This window comes from Odocoileus virginianus, chromosome 20, assembly GCF_023699985.2.
Source record: "Odocoileus virginianus isolate 20LAN1187 ecotype Illinois chromosome 20, Ovbor_1.2, whole genome shotgun sequence".
Taxonomy (NCBI): domain Eukaryota; kingdom Metazoa; phylum Chordata; class Mammalia; order Artiodactyla; family Cervidae; genus Odocoileus; species Odocoileus virginianus.
Genome location: NC_069693.1, coordinates 30,794,976 through 30,819,772, shown reverse-complemented (window position 1 = coordinate 30,819,772; position 24,797 = coordinate 30,794,976).

Genomic DNA, 24,797 nt, shown 5'->3' with positions numbered 1-24,797 from the left:
GGGTCAACTTCCTTGAAAAGATCTGCCAACTGGTCTACTGGCCTCCTTAACACTAGCAGAATTACAGGAATCAAAAGAGAAGATGAAGGTCAATGTTTTGAGCCCCATTTCCTTTCAGCCACTGCTTTTCACATCTTTCAGAGAATCTTTCATACCTTTCATTCTAAATGGACACTAACCAGAGATACATTTGCAGTATTAATATACTGATCCCTTCAGTCATTAGTTTCAAAGATGCAATCATTCAAACAATCTGTACATATCAACCATTTTCTGTCACTGATATAAGTTTCTTTGGTTTTACTGAAGCGAGATAATTACTTTCTTCTATCAGACACATACCTCTATGAATGCCACTAAAATACCACTGCATCTGCACTTTTGGAAAATATATAGCATTCTTATCACATATTGAGTGTTCATTCACATAAAAACACCCTTTGATATTTCATATGAATGGCTGTTTACCCACATCTGTCTCATCTCAAATAGATTTTTTTTTCCCCTGAATGTGAGTTTAGGACTCTACATTTATCTATGTTAAATGTAATCACTTTGGTCTATCAAGATATGATTTTGTCACTTGATATATTAACTATCCATTCCAACTTTGGTAATCTAAAAAATCTGGTCTGATTTGTGTTTCCATATTAAGTCATTATCAAAGTGTAGAAGGGGATAGATCTGGAACAGAACATGTTAGCATATCACTGAAAATGAGCTTAGAAGGATATGGTGCACTAATAAGAATTCCTTGGATATTTGGATATGTATTAATACTTTAAAAGCTAATATTTTAAAAACTTACTTTGGGTTGCGCTGTGTGCAAAAAGATTATTTAATGTTTCTCTTACAATGATACTACAAACAAAGCGTCATTGCCCCTTTTCATACACAAGGAAACTTAGACTTGAAGAAGTAAAGTTACTTTTAGCAAGACTGAATAACCCAAATAAGTTAGGAATCTATTTCTCCAGAGTTTTCTCCTCCTGGTCCCTGCACCTTACTCTCCAGCTGTACATATCTAATTGCTTACTATCACCCTCTACTTCAAGATTTCTGATAACTTTGCATACACTGCTCCCATGTTCTGGAGTGGCGTGTCCTCTCCATCATGGGTTTTGTACCAACAACCTCTTACTCTGCCTCTGAGACTGAGTGCAAGAGTCACTCCTCCATTCTCCCAGTGGGAATAAAGTCTATTGTCTGTGGACTAAGAGATATAATGCATGTAGTGCTGTGACTATGGTTTCATCAACTAGTACTTATCAGACACGACTGAGCGACTTTCACTTCATTAGTATCCCATTTTATTTGATCCTCACAACACTATTTGAGGCATATGTGGGGTTACCCACTTTCCAACTCTTAGAAAAATGGGATGGATTGCTTAAGGCCACCAGAGAGACAGAGAGACCATGTCTCTTGACATAGAGGTAGTTCCTTAAGAGCTATGATAGGGCACTTAAATAAGACCTAAGACTTTACCAAGGTTTACTAGACTCTGTATCAACTTGTCCATGACTGCCTTTTCTAGCTCATCTCAGATCTGCCTTTCCCCAGCTTACTGCACTATAGCCACTGGCCTTCCTGTAGTTCTCCTAAGTAGTATTCCCACCACCTCACTTTCTTTCATTCCTTCCTAGAAACTACAAATTTTTTACTCATTTATACATACACTTGATCATGTATTTTCACTTCAAATATGAAAGCTTCATAAGGATAAGAACCGTGTCTATTTGAGTTACCGTCATATCTTTAGGACACATATAGTACATAAGTAGGTGTCTTATGTGTTTCTGTTGAATGAAGGAAGAACAGAGTTTTAACCAAGCATGCAGAGGACTGTCTAAGTCATCACAGAGAGTAAGGGAAGACTTCTGAAGAAGAAATATGATTATCAAAAGGTAAAGTAGAAAGTTGTTAATCCAAACCAGGGGGGTAGGTGGTGAACCACAGGAGACTTCTAAATGAGGACCGAGTTTGTCACCCCTCTACTCCACAGCATGGAACATTTGGCAATGCTTGGAAATTTTGATTTGTGCAACTTGCCAGTACTGCTGGCATCCAATGGGTAGAGGCCATGGACGTTCCTAAATGTCCTATAATACAAACTCATACCCACAACACTGCATACCTGCAGAAGAGGCCTTCTTGTTCTCAATGTTGAGAAATCCTGGCGCAACCTGATTACCTTTCCCCTGTAATATTCTATCTCCTGAATCTTCCACATACATCACTTCTCAGTTTCTCCTCCCTCTTCTCCCAGCATTCTCTAGTTTTTCCTGTGTGGCTACTTCCACCCTGGGATAGACTAAAGTTTCCCATGGAGTTACTGAACTCAACAGCTTCCCATCTTCCTTGGAGACGCTGCAATCAAAGGTCAGCCTGAGACTCTGTACCTCAGAGCTGGAGAGGGTTGGAGTCTCATTGTCAAGAAAGCATGGCTGTCCAAGTGAGGCACCACAGGTAGTAACTAATGAGTTTTAAAGAGTGCTCAGATCCAGGATGCAGGAATTCAGAAGTACAGGCTGAGAAATCACTTGGATTTTGCTAAAGTTGAAACACAGAATCCATTCTGTACTTTATCTGTCTTCTCAGGTCTTCCCTGATGAGTTCATCAACCTTGAAAATTTAGAATTGACTCAATTCAACCAACTCAGCAGTGAATGTGTACCAAGGGGCTTTATCCCTTTTCATTTGACTTGTAGGAAACCAGCTTCAGTGAGATTTTATAGTCTCTCGAAGCCTGGGGACTCCTCCTTGACACTTTTGTTTTATAAAACCCTGATAAGAGTGTAAAACAAAAATTGATGAATTTCAACCAATTTGAGCAACTTCATTATCAGTAGACTGGTAGAAGATGCCAAGCACACTTCATTTCTAATGATTTGATTTTAATTACCATTTATAACTATAATCTAACTTCAGTAACACTCTGTTAAATGAGTACAGAAATGTATTTATTGATTCACACATGAACAATACAATGTCATGCATTTGGATGTTGTTGAAATAGCTGAATAGCTACATACCCACATATTTTCTACATTTTTCTCACATTCTTTGATTATGATCCTTCTTTTTCATGTTTCTTACTGTGATAATGAGTCTTCTAAATTGCTATTTGTAATAAATTTGGGGTAAGATTATTCACTTTTCCTTGTATTTTTTTATTTTATGTTCTGAATGTGGGACCCTACAGAGAGCTACAAATTGAGAGAAACAAACATTTCAGAGAAAACAGATCTCCAGAGCTTTGGAAAGAGCAAAGAATTGACTATCTGAAGGGCTCCAAGTATGTCAAGTGGTCATGAAAACTCACTGCACATTTCAAGAAGGAAAAAACAAATCAAAATCTGAAGACTTGACAGAGCCTTCTGTTTGCTGAGAATGTTTTCATTGTGCATTGGCTATAATTATTGTTAGGATTCATTTTTAAGAACAACTTACTTATCTCTCATTGAAATTTAGAATGAGAAAGACAATTCGAGGTCATCTCTATTTTTAAAGGAGGATTATCAGAATTGCCAGTGGCAGAGTTGGGATGAGAACCCTTATGTCCCAATGCTTCTTTCAAAACGTTTTGCACTATGTCACACTTCTGAGGGGTGTATCTTAAGAATGAACAATAGAAGTAGCTCAAAAGCAAGTCCATATTAACATTTTTAAATCAGTCTCTTTGAGAGTCCTGCTTGAAATAGAATCTGGGGATGTCAACACTGAAAGAATCTTAGAGATCCCCTGTTTTCCTCTCTTGAAGTCCTAAATTAGAAACTGAAGTCTGGAAGATGGAAAAGCACTAGTATTCAACAGGATTTCTCTCTTTCCATCTCAGAATTATTTGCATAGGAACAAAACCTTCAGACTATCAGGTATCATGAGCAAAAATGCGACCTGAATGATGAGGAACAATGGCTAATTCCTTGTGGCTAAGATATGGGTTTTTTGATCCAAGAGTTCCTTCTTTCTCATTAGTTTAGTGTACTTTCACCATAAAAAGCATTTGTGACTTCTTTTTGTACTAGAATTTACCTACAGCCTTAATGTTGTTGCCTCAAAATATAGTGCAACTCAAGTTATTTTATTTCTCTTTAAAAAAGCAAGCAAACGTACTTTGATAGCTTAAAAAAAGACATCTACACATCTCATAGCGATTGCTTATCTAGAGTGATGAAAAACACAGCACAAAAGGAAAATCAAAGAATTCTTGTAAAATCACTTTTTTTACTATTGTATTTTTCATCCCTTATTGCCTTTTATAATGCCTTTAGTTTTCTTAATATAAGTTATCCATTGTATATGTCAAACTATCTCATGATCAAGTAACTTCCAGTCATTGTTTTCTAAAACTCTAAGCTTTTTGCAACAAATCTGACTTATTATTTGTATATTTCACTCCATTTTATGTATTTTTAGAAAGCACACAATGGTGAGAATATCACCTTTTTTGAATCAAATAATTGAGTGTGCTAATAATAGTAATAAAAAGGAAAAAAAGGTTTCAAAGGCTCAATTTAGCAAAATGAATGATGGCTATTATTAGTTATGAATAAAGAAATGAATATTGTATAATAATGTGTAATATGAAGTTTCAGCAAATTTAAGTGGCTCAATAGTCCTCAAGAACATGTGCAAAATTCCTGGATATGGATTTTCTGAAAAGGGTTTAAAAAAAGTCTATTTATTGTCTATCTATCTTTCACCTATCTATTCATCTTTCCTTCAAATGAAATTTCCCATGTTTATATATTTATAAACTGGGTGTATTACTTTTAAAAATAGTTTAGCAACATGTATGATACATTGGAAAACAGAGTATGATTTAAGTGAGGGACTCAAAAAAAAAAAGGAAACATATATGGATCTTTCTTGACTTATGATATGTAATCATTCTAATAAACCCATTATAAGATGAAATACCTTAAGTCAAAAATGCTTTTAATACACCTAACCTGCCAAACATCATAGCTTAGCCTAAGCTACCTTTAAATGTGTTCAGAACACTTGTATTAGCTTGCATTTGGCAAAATCATTTAACATATTATATAATAAAATGTTGACTATCTCACACAATTTACTTAATACTGTGCTGAAAGTGAAAAACTGAATGGTTTCTGGGTACAGATTGGTTCTAAGTGTATCATTTGTTTACCCATGTGATTGTCTGGCTCTTCGAGCTATAGCTCATAGCCACTGCCCAGCAAGATGAGAAAGTATTGTACTACATTTAATTCACCCTGGAAAAGATTAAATGCAAAATTTGAAGGAGGGTTTCTACTGAATGCATATCACTTTCTTACACTGTAAAACTGAAAAAGTGTTTAGTTAAAACTTCTCACATCAAGGACTGTCTGTAATCAGCGGAGATTTAGTGACCTTAAGAAAAGAGCAAAGAATTGTTCAGGGTAAAGAGCACACTCATGATTTCTCAATGTTTGTTTGCTTCTAACTCTTTGGTTTTGTGTTTAGGCAGTGCAGTGTAGTATAAAGAGCACGATTTTGAAATACGGCAGAACTGAGTACTCTGGAGTGTTCCTCTTCCAGGAACATGCCAAGCTCAGCTCAGGGTCTTTGCACTTGATAGTGGCTCTATTTGAAATGCTCCACCCCTGTGATTTTTGCAGCCTTGCCTCCTTGCAGATTTCTACTTAAATATTCCCTCTTCATGGAGGTCTCCCCACACAACGTTTCTAAAATAGGCCTTTCACATAATTTCAGCTTACCCTGTAACTTTCCTTTGCCTCCGTAACCAAAACCAAAGAAAGACTGGAAAATACTTGGGTTATAAAAGACATGAGCTTTCAAAAAATACAAAAATTGCCTCGGTAATTTGTTCTGTAGCATAAATGCATTAATGCTTCTTCCAGTCATGCTTAACTTCCTTTCATAAAGTGACCTAAGTACTTAAATAATCTGCCTCATTATGTCTTAAAACATCTGAGAATTCTGTTCATTCCATTTGAGAAACAGGTTTAATACAACTAATAGGAAGTCATTTGATGCAGCACCCGAGCATCTAGGGGGATCCAACAGACTAATGGGTACCGTATTAATCCATGATACGACACAAGTAAAATGAAATGATGCGTTTGCTTTTTATGCTTGAAATCTGTGCGTAAACAATTTGATATAAGTGCAGGCGATTGATGAATAAAACATCACTGATCAAGCTGGCTGGAACTAAATTTTGGCTCAATCCTGCTGGTTTAATTTCATTTGGTGGATTTTTCCTTCCTTCTGATGTTGTTTTCATCTGAGGTGGATAAATATATAGTATTCATGGGGAAAAAAAATGAGCAACATAAATTTAAATACCTTTAACAAGTGACAAGAGTTGTTCAGCTGCTCTCAGATATCAAGCATCTGCTAAGGAGAAACATAAACATAACTCTTCATGTCCACCCCAGGGGAACAGTGTCACTGTGTCTTTAAAACACATGTCTGGAACTCCCCTGGTGGTCCACTGGTTAAGAATCTGCCTTTCAATGCAGGGGACTTGGGCTTTTCATCCCTAGTCAGTGAACTAAGATCCCTCAGCCAGGCAAGGGGCAACTAAGTCTGCCTACCATGACTACTGAGCCTGTGCATCTCAATTAGAGAACCTGGGTGCCGCAAACCACAGAATCCACATGCTCTGGAGACCACGTGTGCCTCAACTACAAAGAAGCCCAAATGTGCCACAAGGAAGAATCTGCGCTCCGCAACTAAGACCCGATGCAACCCTAAATAAGTGACTAAAAATACAACAGGTCTGCCTCAAAAGTTTAAGTCAATGGGTTAAGGCATTTCCTTCTTCCTCATTCTCCTTATGATGGGAAAAATTACACATGAGGTATTAAAAGATATATGTATAAGAACAAGAGTCCATGCAACATTCTTTTGGGAAAAATAATCTTGAACACTGATTTTTGGTGCAGGAGAGAAAAGTGTATATTTTAGTAAATCAGGCGGCATGGATAGATGAACAAACTATCAAGTTAGTCATATAATTCATGGAATTTATCATAATACAGTTTGAGGTTTTTTCCTTGAATGATAAATAATTTCTATCTAATTGCAACACATTTATTCCTTTACGCTGATGCCCTTTAAGGGCCAAAGCTGGCTGTATGATACACGGAAATACATATAACAAAACGAGAACCTTTAAAAGGAAGGATCCCTGCTATGTATCAAATTTCTCATGTGTGTGATCACATGTAATTTAGTACTAATAAATGAATATCAAAGCTTGTCTCTTTCATTTTTGAAACAAGTGCTTAAGTAATTTAAAATTAGGGGAGAAAAGGTAATTTGATTCTATCTCTTGCCTGTTTCAGGGTATCCAAAGAATCCCATGCCTCTAAAAAGCCAGGACCTAGTAAAATGATCTAGAAGTTCAAATGCAAGTTGATTTAATGTAACAGCAAATAAGATCTACTGTACTCATCTCCTAATATATCATAGCCAGCTAAACAGGAAGCAATGTATGGCGTCACAATTTCAAAAGCTTATATATAAAAAAATCTTATAAGAACTTAATTTTAGCTGAACTTATATATGAAATATGACCTCTATTTGCTGTGCAAAGCTTCTAGAATTAGCCATTACTTCTGTTACCTCAACTGTATTTAAGTACTACTTTATCTCTAAGTATTTACTGAGTTATATTTTCATGCTTTTTATTTGATTTTAAAAACTTCCATGTTTTCTTTTTCTTAATGTGTCAGATATTTCAACATTCAGATGGTATTTAAATTGGGACCAAATACAGTGCTAAAATATTATAAAATTTAATAAGATCTAATAAGTATACTTACTAGAAAATTACAAAATCCTAACAATTGTATCCATAGCCTGGTTAAAAAAAAATACTTGAAAGATGTGTATGCATATCAATATATATACTATGCATGCATGCATGCTAAGTTGCTTCAGTCATGTCCAGCTCTGTGCAACCCTATGGACTGGCTGCCAGCCTCCTTTGGCCGTGGGATTCTCTACTGGAGTGAGTTGCCATGCCCTCCTCCAGGGGATGTTCCCTACTCAGGGATTGAAACCATGTTTCTTACATCTCCTGCAGTGGCAGGTGGGTTCTTTACCACTAGCGCCATCTGGGACACCCTATACACTTATATATGGATATAATTACATCATTTTATTATATTGAAATCTATAGTATATGTAAGGGCTTCAGAAAGTATTTGGCAGTTTTGAGATCCTCATCTGACATGTGAGTTATAAGCAATAAACTGGTTGGGTTGCTTGAATGGTATATACCATTTCTCATCTAAAAGAGATAAACATAATTGCAAATTAAAAAAAAAAAAGATCTTACGTGATATCACTAGACAGCATGGAGAGTTAAATGACTAAAGGCTAAAGTTTGTGATAACAGGGTTAAGATGGAGCAAGAGAAAAACAAGAGACCAGATCAAGATTTTTTTGCACTAAAAAATATTATTAGAAGAGGGTGTGAGAAATCAATACAGAGATTTAGAATTAGAAAAAAAATGGAAAGATTTATCAGTATATAACAATTTTCCAACAGAAGCTTTATCTTAAAATTCAAATGAAGAGATACTGGAGTGAGAGAATGTGCATTCTATGTCCGATCTTAAAAGACGTTTCCAGAGTCGGGTCACCAATGGACAATTCAGTCTGAAACCCCAGCTCAGGATGGAGAGGGAAACAATGGGTCTCTTGTGAAAAACAGTACTGGGGAGGAAAGTCTTTGAAATGAGTGACTTAAAATGTCATTCAAAGGAGAAGACTGGATATATGCATAGAAAAGTATGTGCTCATAATTTTACTGCTGGGTTTTCTTGGCAGAAGCTGGTAAATAAAGACCTCACTTTATGTGACCAAGTCATACACATTGTGCTGATGGTGTCCAATATTTCGTGTAACCACAGGTTTTAGCTGTATTTAATACCACTTCCAGCCATAAGCCTAAGAACATATGGGCCAATTTTTACACACTTTGGATAGTTACTGTATGTTTTCCATTGCTACTGTAACAAATTGTCACAAACTTAGTTGCTTAAAACAATGCAAATTTATCATCATACAGCTTGGAAGAACAAAAAATTGATACAGGTCTCAGAATCCATTTCCTTTTTTTTTTTTTTTTAACCTCCTAGAGGCTCCCCACATTCCTGGGCACTCAGCCCCCTTTGTCCATATTCAAAACCAGAAAAAATTATATCTCTCTGATGATTCTTCTCTATTATATCTACCTCTGACCAAAGCTGATTTCCTTTTTAATTTATATTTTAATTTTAATTGTAGGATAATCAATTTACAATACTGTGATAGTTTTTGCCACACATCAACATGAATCAGCTGGAGGTATACATATGTTCCTTCCCTCTTGTACTCCCCTTCCACCTCCTCCCTCCCCCACCTCTAGGCTGTCACAGAGTACCAGCTTTGGGTTCCTTGCATCATATAGCAAACTGCCACTGGCTATCTATCTTGCATATGCATGTGGTATTAAGAATGGTTCAATGCTGTTCTTCTGATTTTAAGAATTCATTTGGCCCATTGTGCCCATTTGGATAACCCATAATATTCTTCTGACCTCAAGATCTTTAACTTTAATTACATCTATAAAGTCTCTGTTGCCATATAAAGTAACATTTTTACAGGTTTGGGGGACTTGGTCATGGACATCTTTAATGAGTCATTATTTTCCCTACTACAGTTTTTAAAATATTAATGTTTGGGGGCTACCACTCACACTTTTACCTTCAAATATTCTCATTACCAAAAAAATCATCAAAAATGTGGTTAGTCACTCATTTATAGTCTTAATCCTTGTTTGAATTTACAGATACTATTGTCTTATAAATTTCTTACAAGTTAGTGACATATGTGGTTAATTGAAGATAACTGAATACATTTTGTTGATGCTTTAATTTACACAAAATGAAAATAAGAGAGGTTTACTTTATTTTGACTGTGCCATATTCATAGCCCATGACATCCTTCCTTTTCTGGGCTCCCCAACCACACGGGATACAGAATCTAGGTAAAGTACTTTCTTGCCTCTATACGTGTGGATATGCTTTCATTCTAATTTTGAAAGCCCCTCTTCCACTGCTCGTGGTTGCCCACTCAAACACTTCTACTCTACAACTTATGAACAGACTTATAACAAGTAAAGAAACTGAATGAGTAATGAAATATCTACTCACAAAGAAACGAACGGCTTCAGTGGTGAGTTCTTCCAAACATTTAAAGAATAAACACTGATAACCCTTCACTAAATCTTTTAGGAAACATTTCCCTACTTACTCTGTGAGGCCAATATTATCCTGATACCAAATCCAGACAAATTTATCAGAACTAAACTATGCTATTTCTACTGACATAGATGTAAACATCTTTAACAGATATATGCAAAAAATAATAAGTGTTGGTGAGGATGTGGAGACACAAGAACCTTCATGCATTGCTGTTGAGAATATAAAATGCGGTAACCACTTTGAAAAATAGTTTGGGTGTTTCTCCAGAAGTCCAACGTGAATTTACCACATGAATCAACAGTTTCATCCTTAGGACATAACCAAGATAAATAAAAAGCATGTCCACACAAAGACTTGATGCAAGTATCTATAACAACATTATTCGCAAGACCCAAAAAGTAGAAACAGCCTACATGTAAACCAACTAAAGACTGGATAGACAACACATGATATATTCATACAGTTGGATATCATTTGGCAATGCACACGAACAAACTATCGATACATTCTACAACATGGAAGAACTTCAAAACTATGCTAAATGTAAAGCTAGACAACAAAAAATGCACCTTGTATGATTTATCTGAGGTTGGTTGAGGAAACTGATACAGGCTGAAAAGACATGGGAAACCTGTAAGGTCGATAACAATATTCTAAAGCTGGAGTGTTGTTAGCATTGCACAGCTCTAAAAGTCTACTACACTTCAAGGAATTATACATTTACCATGAATTAATTTTAGGGTACTTAAATTATTCTCTAGAAGAAAAACTAGCATAACTCCTTTTAATAAAAAAATCTATTGTGAACAAGGCACATCCACAAATATATTTTCAGCATCGGGGAAAATGCATATATTTTCATGACAATTATTGACTGGAACTTAATTTTTAAACCAAATTGATATATCTAAAATGGAAAAAGTGTATACATTTCCCCATCTTTCTGTATACTTTTGTATCTAATCTCTTCCTGGGTCATCACAGTTTCTTATTTCTTTGCCTACCTTCAATGACAGGGATAGACAGAATTGTCTTATTTTTTCACCAGGAAACACAGATGACAGATTGTAATGGATGCATACACTTTCTGATCACAGCACCTCATGCTTGTTCCAGTTTGAAAGTGGTTTCACACTAACGTACCAGATTTGATGATTTGAAAAGACATGTCTTTCAAGTTGCCATTATGGATAAATCTCATTTTTATAGATGTAGTGGAAAGGGTATGGATATCCTGACATAATAAGTCCAAGACTTGATGGGACTATACTTATCTGATGCACTTTTGTCATCATACCCTGTTTAACCTCTCATGTCCTGTTGATATATTTTTTCAGTACATATAATAATACTAGATTAAAAAATTATAGTAGAATGTCACATAAGTTAGTATTTGTTCATTGCCTATTATACAGTAGGAACTTAATACATGGTCATGTTTCCCCACTTTTTGGATGCCATTCTCTATTATATATTTACATACATAATTATGATGATGATCAGAAAATGATAAACATTGTGTAAAGAGGACAGGTACTAATTTCTGTGTGAAATTGATTCTTTTTAACACTTTTAAGAGTTAATAGTTAAAATTTGTTGAGTGCTCACATTTTCTAGGCAGGCTTCTAAAGTCTTCACAAGCAGTACTTCAACTCAGAGGTTACTACTATTATTTACACCATACAAATGAGATGAGGAAGGCACAGAGTGATTAAGTAAATGGCCAGTGTTGTTTAAATAATAAATGGCAGTCTGATAGTGTTTAAACATGGGGTTTCTCATGTTAGATTTCTTGTTCAAGGAACTTTGAAGTATTAAATGTTAGTCCATGTGAAGCACTTAAGATGTTCATTATTATCTGCCAGAGTCTATGTTAAGAATTGTGTTTGAATGGTATCATTTAACCTTTATAAATACTTCTTAAGGCAGATCCTATTACCCCCATTTGTTTTTGCTTTTGTTTTTGTTTGGCCCCACCCTGTGACTTGTGGAATCTTAATTCCCTGACCAGGGATGGAACTGGGGCCTTCAGCAGTGAAAACAAAGTCTTAACCACCGGACTGCCAAACAATACTTACTATCCCCATTTTAAAGCCTGGGAAACTGCAAGCTGATGATATCAGTGTTGTTTGATGAACATTAATCCATAACAAGGATTAGTTGATACACTAACTATACAACAAACAAGCTCCTATAAGATCTAATAAACATTTCCTCAAAGAAGGCATACAGATGACCATGAGGCACATGAAAAGATGCTGAACATCACTAATGATTAGATAAATGCAAATCAAAATTACAGTGACGTTTCACCTCACACCAGTTAGAATGGCCATCATCAAAAAATCTACAAACAATAATGCTAGAGAGGGTGGGAAGAGACGGGAACTCTCCTACCCCGTTGGTAGGACCGTGAATTGATACAGCCTCTATGGAGAAGAGTATGGAGATTCTTTAAAGATCTAAAAATAGAGCTACTATATGATCCAGCAATCCCACTCCTGGATATAAACCCAGAAAAAAACCCATAATTTGAAAAGATATAGGCATCCCAATGTTCATAGGAGAACTATTTACAATAGCTAGGAAATGGAAGCAACCTAAATGTTGCTTCCATGGACAGAGGAATGGATAAAGAAGATACAGTACATAGTATACAATGGACTATTTCTTAGTCACTAAATTGTGTCTGACTCTATCGCAATCCCATGAACTGTAGACCACAAGGCTCCTACGTCCATAGGATTTCCCAGGCAAGAATACTGCAGTGAGTTGCCATTTCTTTCTCTGGCAGACTACAGTCCATAGGGTTGGAAAAGAGCTGGATGTGACTAAACCTGTACACATTGCATGATAATGATATGTTCCACCTTCACGAAGGTAAAATAAGAATAAAAAGTCCAGTGAACCTATAAATATTCCGTGATGAATCATTAACATTTTAATATTACCCAGTTATTTATTTTCTACACCCATGTTAACTGATGCCATGCTATGTGGCCAGTCTTTGTATCAGGCAAAGCAGTCTTGCATGTGTGCATGCTAAGTTGCTTCTTTTGTGTCCGACTCTTTGTGATCCTACAGATTGTAGCCTGCCAGGCCCTTCTGTTGATGGGATTCTCCAGACAAGAATATTGGAGTGGGTTTCTGTGCCCTCCTCCAGGAGATCTTCCTACCCAGGGAGAGAACCCATGTCTCCTGGAGCTGCTGCATTGGCAGGTGGATTCTTGATCACTAAGCCACTTGGGAAGCCTTAGAGGCACACACCTCATCCTCAGGATGAATTGCCAAAGGAACTGTTATACTCAAATCTACTGGATAAGTACTGAGCACTTTCTGGACAGGCACTGATCATCTCAATCTCTGTGTCATTCCTTTTTCTACTTTATTTAGATATGTTAATACATTTGACTTTATTAGAGAAAAATTTTGTTGACTTTAAAGTGATCACTTTTCCAAACACCACAATATGGATTTGCATGACTCTGTTTAAATACACTACATGCATATTTACAATTTCACTATCAGTTAAGTGATAAGAATGTATCTTATCACTACAATTATTATTATCACTTACAGTCTTCTAGTGGCTATTTAAAGTTACCTATAAGCTCTAATATTTGCAAAGGCTATTTAATGCTATGAGGAAACTATACTCATAAGCCAAGTGAAAAAAAAGCAACTTACAAAATTATGTGTGTTTGTGTGTGTATGTGTGTGTGTAATATAAGATCTAAATAAGAAGGATCACAGTTTTATTTTTTATTTTATTTATTTTTCAGGATTACAGGTTTAAAATAACCTAAACATTAAAAGTTATTCATTCATTCATTTATACATATATATATGTTTACTGTATTTGTCAAGTTTGCAGGAGTAAAGTGTCAGTCACTCAGCCACGTCCAATTCTCTGTGACCCCATGGACTATGGCCCACAAGGCTCCTCTGTCCATGGGATTCTGCAGGCAAAAATTCTGGAGTGGGTTGCCATTCCCTTCTCCAGGGGATTTTCCTGACCCAGGGATTGAACCTCTGTCTCCCACATAGAGGGAAGGTTCTTTACCGTTTGAGTCACCACGGAAGCCCTTGCTGGAGTAATGGAGATCTTAAAAAAAAAAAACCTTTGTTAATTTATTTCATTCCCATTTTTTTTTTTTTTTGTCTGAAAGGGACATGAGCCACGGAAGCAGACCCTATTTTAGAACTGCTGTTACGGCTGAGGGCAAATACCAAAAGCGTTGGAATGAGCAAACAATGGATTTTGAGGCTCTGTTTAAATATGGTGTATGTTATACCTGCTCACATTTCTTTTGGCCAAAGCAAGTTCAAATGGGTAGGGCAGTACTGTCCTTTCATAGGAGATACTGAAGCAACATTGTAATGAAAGGGGATGAATAATGCTCTTGTACAAATCAGGAGTGAATAGTCAGACTAGTTGGAAACAATACTGTAATCTGCCATATTTACTATTATTGGTTATAATCATGAGTACACCAAACATCTTTCTTGCTCTTAGAATATATGCTTGGAACTTTTTGGTGTACTTTCAAATATTCACTTACTCAGCCTTCATAATAATCTAATAACGTAGGTACTATTATTATCCCCAGTTTTACACATAAGACAATTGTGATACAGTGGAGTTTGGTAAAGTCACCCAAGGTTAAAAAGTTGGCAAGTGACTGAGCATCCACTCCAACTAGGCATCCTGACTTCAAGATCAATGGTCTTCACATTCCCACCAAGAGACAGTCAGAGAGGCAGAGTCTTATAATAGTTAGAGGGGATTTCTCTTTTCCTCTGTATAACTTTCTGTAGTTTCATAATTTTTCAGTTTTTTAAAATTTATTTATTGCTCTAAAATAAATGAAAAGGAAAGGCCATGAGAACATACAACCTGTTAAAATGTCTTATTTCTGTGTCTCAGGAGAAAATATTTTCAGTCATTTGATTCGGTCTTTGAATCTCATCGCATACTCTCTCCTTCCTCTCATAACTTTACAGTATACAGAGTAACTTTGCCTTTTTGCCCTTCTCTACCAGCATGGACAGTAACAAAGCTCTGATTCTCATGGTCCCGAACTGAATCTTTTAACCTAACTTCCTGATAGCAAGACACTGGCAGAGCCATAGTTCAACTGCTCCAGGCCAGAGGCTTAGACACAGTTAAGACGAACACACTAAATATGAACATAACTTCTTTTTTGCTAGATGTTGTGCTTGCCTACATCCATAATGTGGAACTTTAATGGTGAGTAACGGGTCACATTGTGTTTTCCAGTCCATATTATTCTTTTTGCTGTTGTAGGCACAATTTGCTATTTAAACACCTTTTCATCCCCCCTGCCCAGGAATATTATCACTTTAGTTTCCTTGGTGGTTCAGATGGTAATGAATCTGCCTGCAATGCCGGAGACCCGGGTTCGATCCTTGGGTTGGGAAGGTCCCCTGGAGAAGGGAAAGGCTACCCACTTCAGAATTCTTGCCTGAAGCATCCCATGGAAACTGGAAGGCTACAGTCTATGGGGTCACGAAGAGTCAGACAAGGCTGAGCGACTTTCACTTCACCACCTTGTCTTTAATTTTCTGAAGATGGAACATTATGCCACTGGAATTAGAATCATTCCCTCAGAAAAAGGCTGGTTTTATTTATTTAGAGTGATAACTCTTAAGTGTGATTATTTACAAGTAGGGTCTCAGTTACATCAGAGTCTTTTGGTTCAAGTACGTCCTATAAGAACAACAGTATTTGCCCACCTGTGGGCACATGCTTCACCCAGTTGAACAATCCCTTCTGAGAAGTCAGATTAAGTCATCACTACTTTATACCTGTTTCTTTATCTGTAAAGTGGAGATCAGTGTATTTTCTTAGCTCATCCCATGAATTTCTATAATAATATAATGTATGTGCCAGCACACTGTGTATAATTAAGCATAAAGATTATTGTCTTACTGATACTAATCACAAAATATTTATTGATTTTCTTATACAATATAAATGACTAGCTAGATCAATGTCCTGACATGGAAACACACATTACTGCAGGCAACAGTACTCTGAATACTCAAGCTTCTAAGAGAAAATTCTTTGGTAACTGTTTTGTCCAATGTTCTTAGGGAGACACTGTGATAGAAATAATTCCAAATTATACATGTTCATTTCAGTGGTTGACTTTGCACTCTAATCACACTGCCAATTTCAGGTTTACTTAGGACAATGAATTAAAATTCAACAGGATGGATAACTCCACCGTTACTCACTATACCAACCAATTTTCTCAGAATTTGATTATGCTTGAAATAAATGTATTGAAATAGTAGTCAAGAATCTGGTTGAGGCTGTATATAAAAGACATTTATATTATAATGAAGGTTCGTTTTCTTATAGAGACTGTAGCATACTAAAATATTGGATTAAAAAACTGGAAATAGAACTGCCATATGACCCAGCAATCCCACTCTTGGGCATACACACCGAGGAAACCAGATCTGAAAGAGACACGTGCACCCCAATGTCATCGCAGCACTGTTTATAATAGCCAGGACATGGAAGCAACCTAGATGCCCATCAGCAGACGAATGGATAAGGAAGCTGTGGTACATATACACCATGGACTATTACTCAGCCATTAAAAAGAATTCATTTGAATCAGTTCTAATGAGATGGATGAAACTGGAGCCCATTATACAGAGTGAAGTAAGCCAGAAAGATAAAGACCATTACAGTATACTAACACATATATATGGAATTTAGAAAGATGGTAATGATAACCCTATATGCAAAACAGAAAAAGAGACACAGATGTATAGAACAGACTTTTGGACTCTGTGGGAGAAGGCGAGGGTGGGATGTTTCAAGAGAACAGCATCGAAAAATGTATATTATCTAGGGTGAAAGAGATCACCAGCCCAGGTTGGATGCATGAGACAAGTGCTTGGACCTGGTGCACTGGGAAGACCCAGAGGAATCGGGTGGAGAGGGAGGTGGGAAGGGGGATCGGGATGGGGAATACATGTAAATCCATGGCTAATTCATGTCAATGTATGACAAAAACCAAAAAATAATTTAAAAAAATACTGGGTGACATTAAAATATTGCTATTAACCACAACTCAGACTTGAATTCACTGTTACATTACATATGAACAATCAGAGCAGGATTAAAAGACACATGTCAGCATTGAGCTTAGGAAGCACTGAGTAGGGAATTTAAATTTTTCATGGGAGCAACATTGAGGCGGGAAGACAGTTTTTTGAGTTATATTTGAGTTCTGAGCTTGAGTTTTCTTTTCTTTCCCCCTTATCTGTAGCAAGATTCCAAAGAGTTCAAAAAAGAGCTTTGAAAGTTGAAATCTATATCAACAATTCTTTTCCTTTTATAAACAGTAGAACCATTCTAATCCTCACTTTTCTACCTGCTTTTTATTTTTCAACTTGAGGGTGCAATCAGGTAAAAATATCCTTGTTCTTTTTCTAGACATAAGAATATCTATCAATACCAATGAATAATAACTTCCAAACATCAAGCCTCTAACATGTGTCATGCACTTGGTACTAGGTGCTTTGTAAATGATCTCAACCTTTTAAAAACATTCTCTCAAAATCTTCATTTACTTATCTACAAAATAATGGTATTTGTAGTGAAAGATTATTTGAATTTCCCAAGGTCACAGAAACATTAGAAGTGTGAGAATCGGGGTTGATCTCCCGAGCTCTTTACATAATCTTACAATTTTCCCCTAAGAAAGCTGGTACTTCTTGATGTCAGTACTTAGTAGTCAGCATCCTGTGGTTCTCCATTTAGTTTACCATAGAAATTGTATATATCTAAAAATCAATTTGTCCAATGTATTTCGAGCAAGCAGAGGACATTGCATTTCCTTTTAACTGAAAGTAACTATGTAAAATATAATTAGTGCCCTGAATGAAGGCTGGAGAGGAAAATCTCATTTTAAACTCCTCTTGGAAACTAAAGGGAAAGTAAGAACAAAGGCCACCATGTGCAGGTATGAGTATTTATCATTTCCTCCTAGGTACAAATTAGGTAAATAAAAATCACAGTGAGGCTTCTGAGAATCAGAGAGATAAGACAAGTATGTCCATTAAAAGCAAGGACATGTTGAATATCAGAATGGGAAGATTCTGAGGATTCAAAAGTGGACTAATATCTGGAGAAAGCCATACTGTAAAAAGGTAAATGCACCTCATTGCTCACTGCAGCACTATTTATAATAGCAAGACCGGAAGCAACCTGAATTTCTGTCAACAGATAAAAAATATAAAGAAGATGTGGTACATATATACAATGAAATTATTACTCAGCCATAAAAGGAATGAAATAACGCCACTTGAAGTAACATGGAGAGATATAGAGATTATCATATTGAAAAGTATCTATAAATCATATAACATAAATATCATATGACATCACTCATATGACTCACAAAATTAGAAAACAAACTTATGGTAACTAAAGGAGAAAGATGGGGGATGCAAATTAAGAGGTTGAGATGAACATACATACACTACTATATATAAAATAGATCATCAACAAGGGCCTACTGTATAGCACAGGGCACCATACTGCCAATAATAACCTATATGGAAAAAAACCTGGAAAAGAATAGATGCATAGGTATAACTAAATCATTTTGCTATATACCTGAAATGAACACAACATCGAAAATCAACTCTACTCCAGTATAACAAAAATGTTTTAAAAAATGGGCTGAAATCCCCAAAGAATGATTGGGATGGTAAATTTCTGGCACTAAGATGACACACACAACCTGAGATATTCTTACTGTAACTAGAAAACCTTTCAACTTCCTGTTGGACAAGGGGCCAGTCAGATCATGAAGCCAAGTACCTTCTTGAGAATGGAGAAGGTAAGGCATGTTCCTCAGAAGCTAAACAGGAAGAAAAAGACACCACAAGGATTTGGAGATATGAGATGATCTAGCAAATTTTAGTTCACTTATCTTAAGACTAATTTAGTTTCTAGTAATTTTAATAAGCAGATACCAATTACATAAATAAATAGCCCCTTTGTATATTATCAGAAGGACTTAGAAGATTTCAGAGCAAATACACATAATTTATAATGTTTTCATCAAGCATCAACTAGGAGATTTGTTACAAGTCAAACCTATAAAGATACATCATGAAGATTTCATAAGATGTATGGTCATCATACATCAAAGTAAAATTTGAGACAGTTGGGGCACAACCCTAACTTTGAAGGGTGTTTATCATATTTCATTTTTGCTTTTGTCTTTCACTTTTATTCAGCAGTTTATAAACATGAGATCATAGAAATGCTGAGAATGAACATGTGCGGACTAATGGTGATATTATCTGAAAAGTGAAAGTGTTTGTCCCTTAGTCCTGACTCTTTGTGACCCCACCGACTGTAGCCTGCCAGGCTCCTCCGTCCATTGCATCTCCCAGGCAAGAATACTGGAGTGGGTTGCCATTTCCTTCTCCAGGGGATCCTCCCAAACCAGGGACCGAACCCGGGTCTTCTGCATTGCAGGCAGACTCTTTGCCATCTGAGCCACTGGGGGAGCCTGTGATATTATGTAATGCTGCTCAATGTTCCTCAGTGGCTTCCTGTTACATTCTCCATCAGGCTCAGGAGTCCTAGGAGGTTTCTGGGGCAGCCCAGGATCTGGCCGGTGCTGGAGCCTGTAACTTCTCCTGCACATCCTTTTGTCTCCATGGTACTCCCTAACAGCATCACGCTGCCCTCTACAACTTAAAAAAAAATCACCAATTTCTTCACTGTTGTCATTTCTTTCCTTTTCTAGACTATCCATCTTCTCATAACCACCCACCACTACTCATTCCTCAAAATGCAGGTCAAGTATTCCCCTTTTTGGTGACTTATTTCCTGACGACTCATACCTGTCACACCTCAACTGTTGCCCGTGTCCTTCCTGTTCTGATAAGACCCCAGCCATCTCTTAGGTGTAGTACTTATCCCTCTCTCAGACAAGCATCTTTGCTTGTCTCTGTTTCCCACTACACAGTGAGTTTATTGAAGGTGGAGTCTGTATTTTATCATGTGCTTAACTCCAGGCCCTTGGGACTATATCCTAATAGATGTATCATCATCATTGGCTCATGCTCTGCCCAAACTCCACTATGTCATAACGAAGAAATTAAGACCTAAGAAGATTAAAAGACTTGCCCAGGTTACACAGGTGGGTTATTATACCTAATAGCTATTAAATAGAAAGTTCTAAAAGACAACATACAAGATCTGTATTAAGATAAATTATTTGCACAGGTGCAAAACAGGCAAGGAAGTTTAAACAGCAGTGGCTTCTATGTGGAATAGAAGTATAATCATCATTTGTAAAGCAAGCAACAAAATCATTGGGAAGCAACCAGTTCATTCTCATATAAAACTCCCGTAAGTATGAAAACAAACATAGAAACACCTGTTCTGTGGTCACTGTTTCTAGACTGCCTTCTTAAAATGAAATGCATCTTTTCCAATGAGCTCACTAGGAAATCAAAAAATAAATACAGTCTCAAATTGCTACAAACTACGCTACTTCATCAAGCTACAATGATGAGCTCTGTTCTTTTTGACACAGTGTAACCACTGCCAAGAAATACAATAAATTCAGCAAAATATATCACAAAAATTGGTTGATCGGTGTTCTAAAAGCAGTATTTTCTTTATGACAAAGAGGTTGGGCTCTGCTCTGAGTTGATTCAGCCCTGCTCATCTTTGGTATTTATGGTGAAGTGAAGTGAAGTGAAAGTTGTTCAGTCATGTACAACTCATTGCGACCTCATGGACTATACAGTCCATGGAATTCTCTAGGCCAGAATACTGGAGTGTAGCTTTTCCCTTCTCCAGGGGATCTTCCCAGCCCAGGGAATGAACCCAGCTCTCCCACATTGCAGGTGGATTCTTTACCAACTGATCTATCAGGGAAGCCCTGGTATTTATGGTGGATATATGTTCTCAGAATTAGTGGATCTGCCTCTGATTCACTGGTTTCTACCTAAAAAACCACTGACAAATTGAAACATCTATGAACAATTTATTGTTTTCAGGGATTGACCTCACTAAGCTTTGGAATAGAACTCCTAGAAAGTGCATGAGAAATGGGGAAATTTGACTGATTCCTCTTTCTAGAAAACAACTTCAGGATATATAGAAATGTATACATCTTCTTCCTAACAATAGGATAAAATCTGAAAAAAAAAATACAGACCAGGTATTTCTGCAATTGAAAGTTTCCTGGACAACTCTGAGAAAGGGATTAATAAACTGTATTGCAAAGGAGAAGACAGAAGCCCTTAAATCATCTATTTAGACTTGGAAAAGCATATCAGACACATTCCATCTGGCAATGCCAAGGGGATTAATTTCACCAGGATTGAAGGATCAGTTTTGCATAGTTAAATCCCAATCCATCCATATTTTACTTCCATCTGCATATATAGTAATTCTGCTTTCCTAGTTTTCATTTGTATTGGTTGTTGTATTCCACCATCAAAACATTTTGTGCCGGGTGTTATGGTCACCACTGGACAGACAAAAAGCAGGTATAGCATATAATGGACTTTCGAGACAGACAGTGAATGGTCTGATGCCAGGTTTGTGCTGCATGTATGCCGAATCTCTCAGTTGTGTCTGACTCTTTGTGACCCCACAGATTGTAGCCTGCCAGGCTCCTCTGATTCTCCGAGCAAGAATACTGGAGTGGGTAGCCATTCCCTCTGGGGGTCTTTCTGACCCTGGGATTGAACCTGTGTCATTGCAGGCATATTTTTTATTGTCTGAGCCACAGGGAAGACAGATTTGGCCATCTGCTAACTGTGTGACTGTGGACAGAACCCTGTATGGACCAACTGATTAGTTCAAGATCGAGAAAGGAGTGTGACAGGTCTGTCTGCTGTTACCCTGTTTGTTTAACCAATATGGTGAGCACATCATGAGAAATGCCAGGCTGGATGAGTTACAAACTGGAATCCAAATAGGTGGGAGAAACATCAACAACCTCAGATATGTGGATGATACCACTCTAACGGCAGAAAGTGAAGAGAAACTGAAGAGCCTCTTGAGGGTGAAGGAGGAGAGTGAAACGGCCAGCTTAATACTAAATATTAAAAAAACTAAGATCATGGCATCCGGCCTCATTACCGCATGGCAAATAGAAGGGGAAAGGTGGAAAGAGTGACAGATTTCCTTTTCTTGGGCTCCAAAATCACTGTAGACAATGACTGCAGTCATGAGATCAGAAGATGAGTGCTTCTTGGCAGAAAAGTGATGACAAACCTAGACAGTGTGTTGAAAAGCAGGGGCATTACTCTGCCAACAAAGGGCTGTATAGTCAAGGCTATGGTCTTCCCATTGGTCACATATGATTGTGAGAACTGGACTGTAAAGAAGGCAGAATGCCAAAGAACTGATGCCTTTGAACTGTGGTGCTGAAGAAGACTCCTGAAAGTCCCTTGGACAGCAAGGAGATCAAACCAGTCATCTTAAGGGAGATCAACCCTGAATATTCAATGGAAGGAATGATGCTGAAGCGTCAGTATTTTGGTCATCTGCTGGGCACAGATGACTCACTGGAAAAGTCCCTGATGCTGGGAAAGATCGAGGGCAGAAGGAGAAGAGGGTGTCAGAGGATGAGATGGCTGGACGGCATCTCCGATGCAATGAACATGAAGCTGGGCAAACTCCAGGAGGTGGTGAAGGACAGGGCGGCCTGGCGTGCTGCAGTCCATGGGGTTGCAAAGAGTCAGACGTGACTCGGTGACTAAACAACAATAACAGATAAGTCACTTTACCTTTTTTACCTCAGCTTCTTCTGGAGAAATGGAGTCAATGATATAAATATATTTCTATAAAAATTATGTAAAACAAGGACTGGAAGCAATCTTAATATGAAATAGATAAGGCCCAACAATTTTTTTTTCCTATTACAGCTATATACCACATAGACATGTCTGTTTGCTGTCTTCAATGCACTGGAAAACATAGTGCTCAGTCACTCTTTACAATCCTGGGGACTCGAGCTCGCCAGGTTCCTCTGTCCATGGAATTTCCCAGGCAAGAACAGTGGAGTGGGTTGCCATTTCCTTCTCTACATTCACAATTTGTTTGTGGAAACCTAAGAATTATTTACTAGGAAATCACTTTGAACTTTTAAACCTAGATTTCCCAGTAGTAAATAACTTTATGTGTTTTTTTTTGGTTTGTTTTTGTTTAACAAGGACTCCAAATAAATGCACTAGTACACTTGGCATCTATATTCTCTGAAGAAGAAACAAACTGTTCAACGTTAACAGTCAACATTTCTCCAATGTTGGAACATCTACCAAGCATAGACATACCTGGCTCTATTTGCTAGAAGCAGATCTCAAAAGGGAAATGGCTTTGCAAATACTTGACAGAAAATGTGCAGATATAAAATACTTACAGTACACACATCTTTATACTGGCTAATTCAAAATGTCATAAGTGTAAATTTAAAGAAGCAGGTAAATTAATTCATTTCCAGCCCAAAGCCAACTTTCAATCTTGTTTTCCCTGGATATTTCTATCTGAAAACCCTCTGAGATTTCCAGCCCAAGAAAGTCTATTAATTTTCCATGTACTTGTTGATGCAAAAGCTATCAGGATTATGGGTTGAATATTTCTAGTGTAGGGAAAGTAAGGGATGCAATTAATCTCTGCGAACTAAAATATACCTCTTTTCATTAATCTTTTATTGTAAATGAGCAAAGTAATTGAACCAGTACCACACTGTCAGAATGAATGCAATGCCGGTGGGATATGCTTGAGAGAGCACATACTGATTGAGTATTAAATATCTAACGGCAATAATTTATGGTTCATTACCTCTTTTGGAGTTTCTTAGTTGCATAGGGCTTGAATTGTAAGTAGTTAGACTTTTAGCAGAAAACGGCTTTCAAATGCTGAAGACAGCAAATGCATGCAACCCACAGACCATCGCCTTAATTTGGACTGTTTTCATACTTAGTTGAACCAGACTCCAAAAATATTTGCAAGCTGGACTGATTATTTCAAAGACAGAAAGATGTCATCTTCATTCTAAAATGCCCTCTCACATGCCTTACCGGGGTGTGTTTATGAAGGTGCAAGGTGACATGGACACAGAATTGTGAACAGGGGTACCTTCTAAATCTTGATCCTGCATTTTCCTGAATATAATGTGAATACCCAGCCAGTTCTCAGGTGATGCAGACATCACAGCTTTTGGTTTTCACTGACACCAGCGTCCTTAATTGTATTCTGCCATCTCCCATGGTACAATTTTGTTGCACATGGAAATGGAAGCTTTTTTCCTGCTGGTAACAAAATATGATCAACCTGAAGCAATGTTTATAGAAATATGTGTATTGGATTTGAAGATTGGGTCTATTCAGACCTCATGCAGTTTAAAAACAAACACAGTTAAAAGAAAACAATATGAGCCCTTTATCGATGGCCAAGAGGTACTCCAGGTATGTGTTCAGTTGTTGGGTTTAAACAAATTTCTTTATTTCAATTGTACCTCAGTGTCCTAAGGAGCA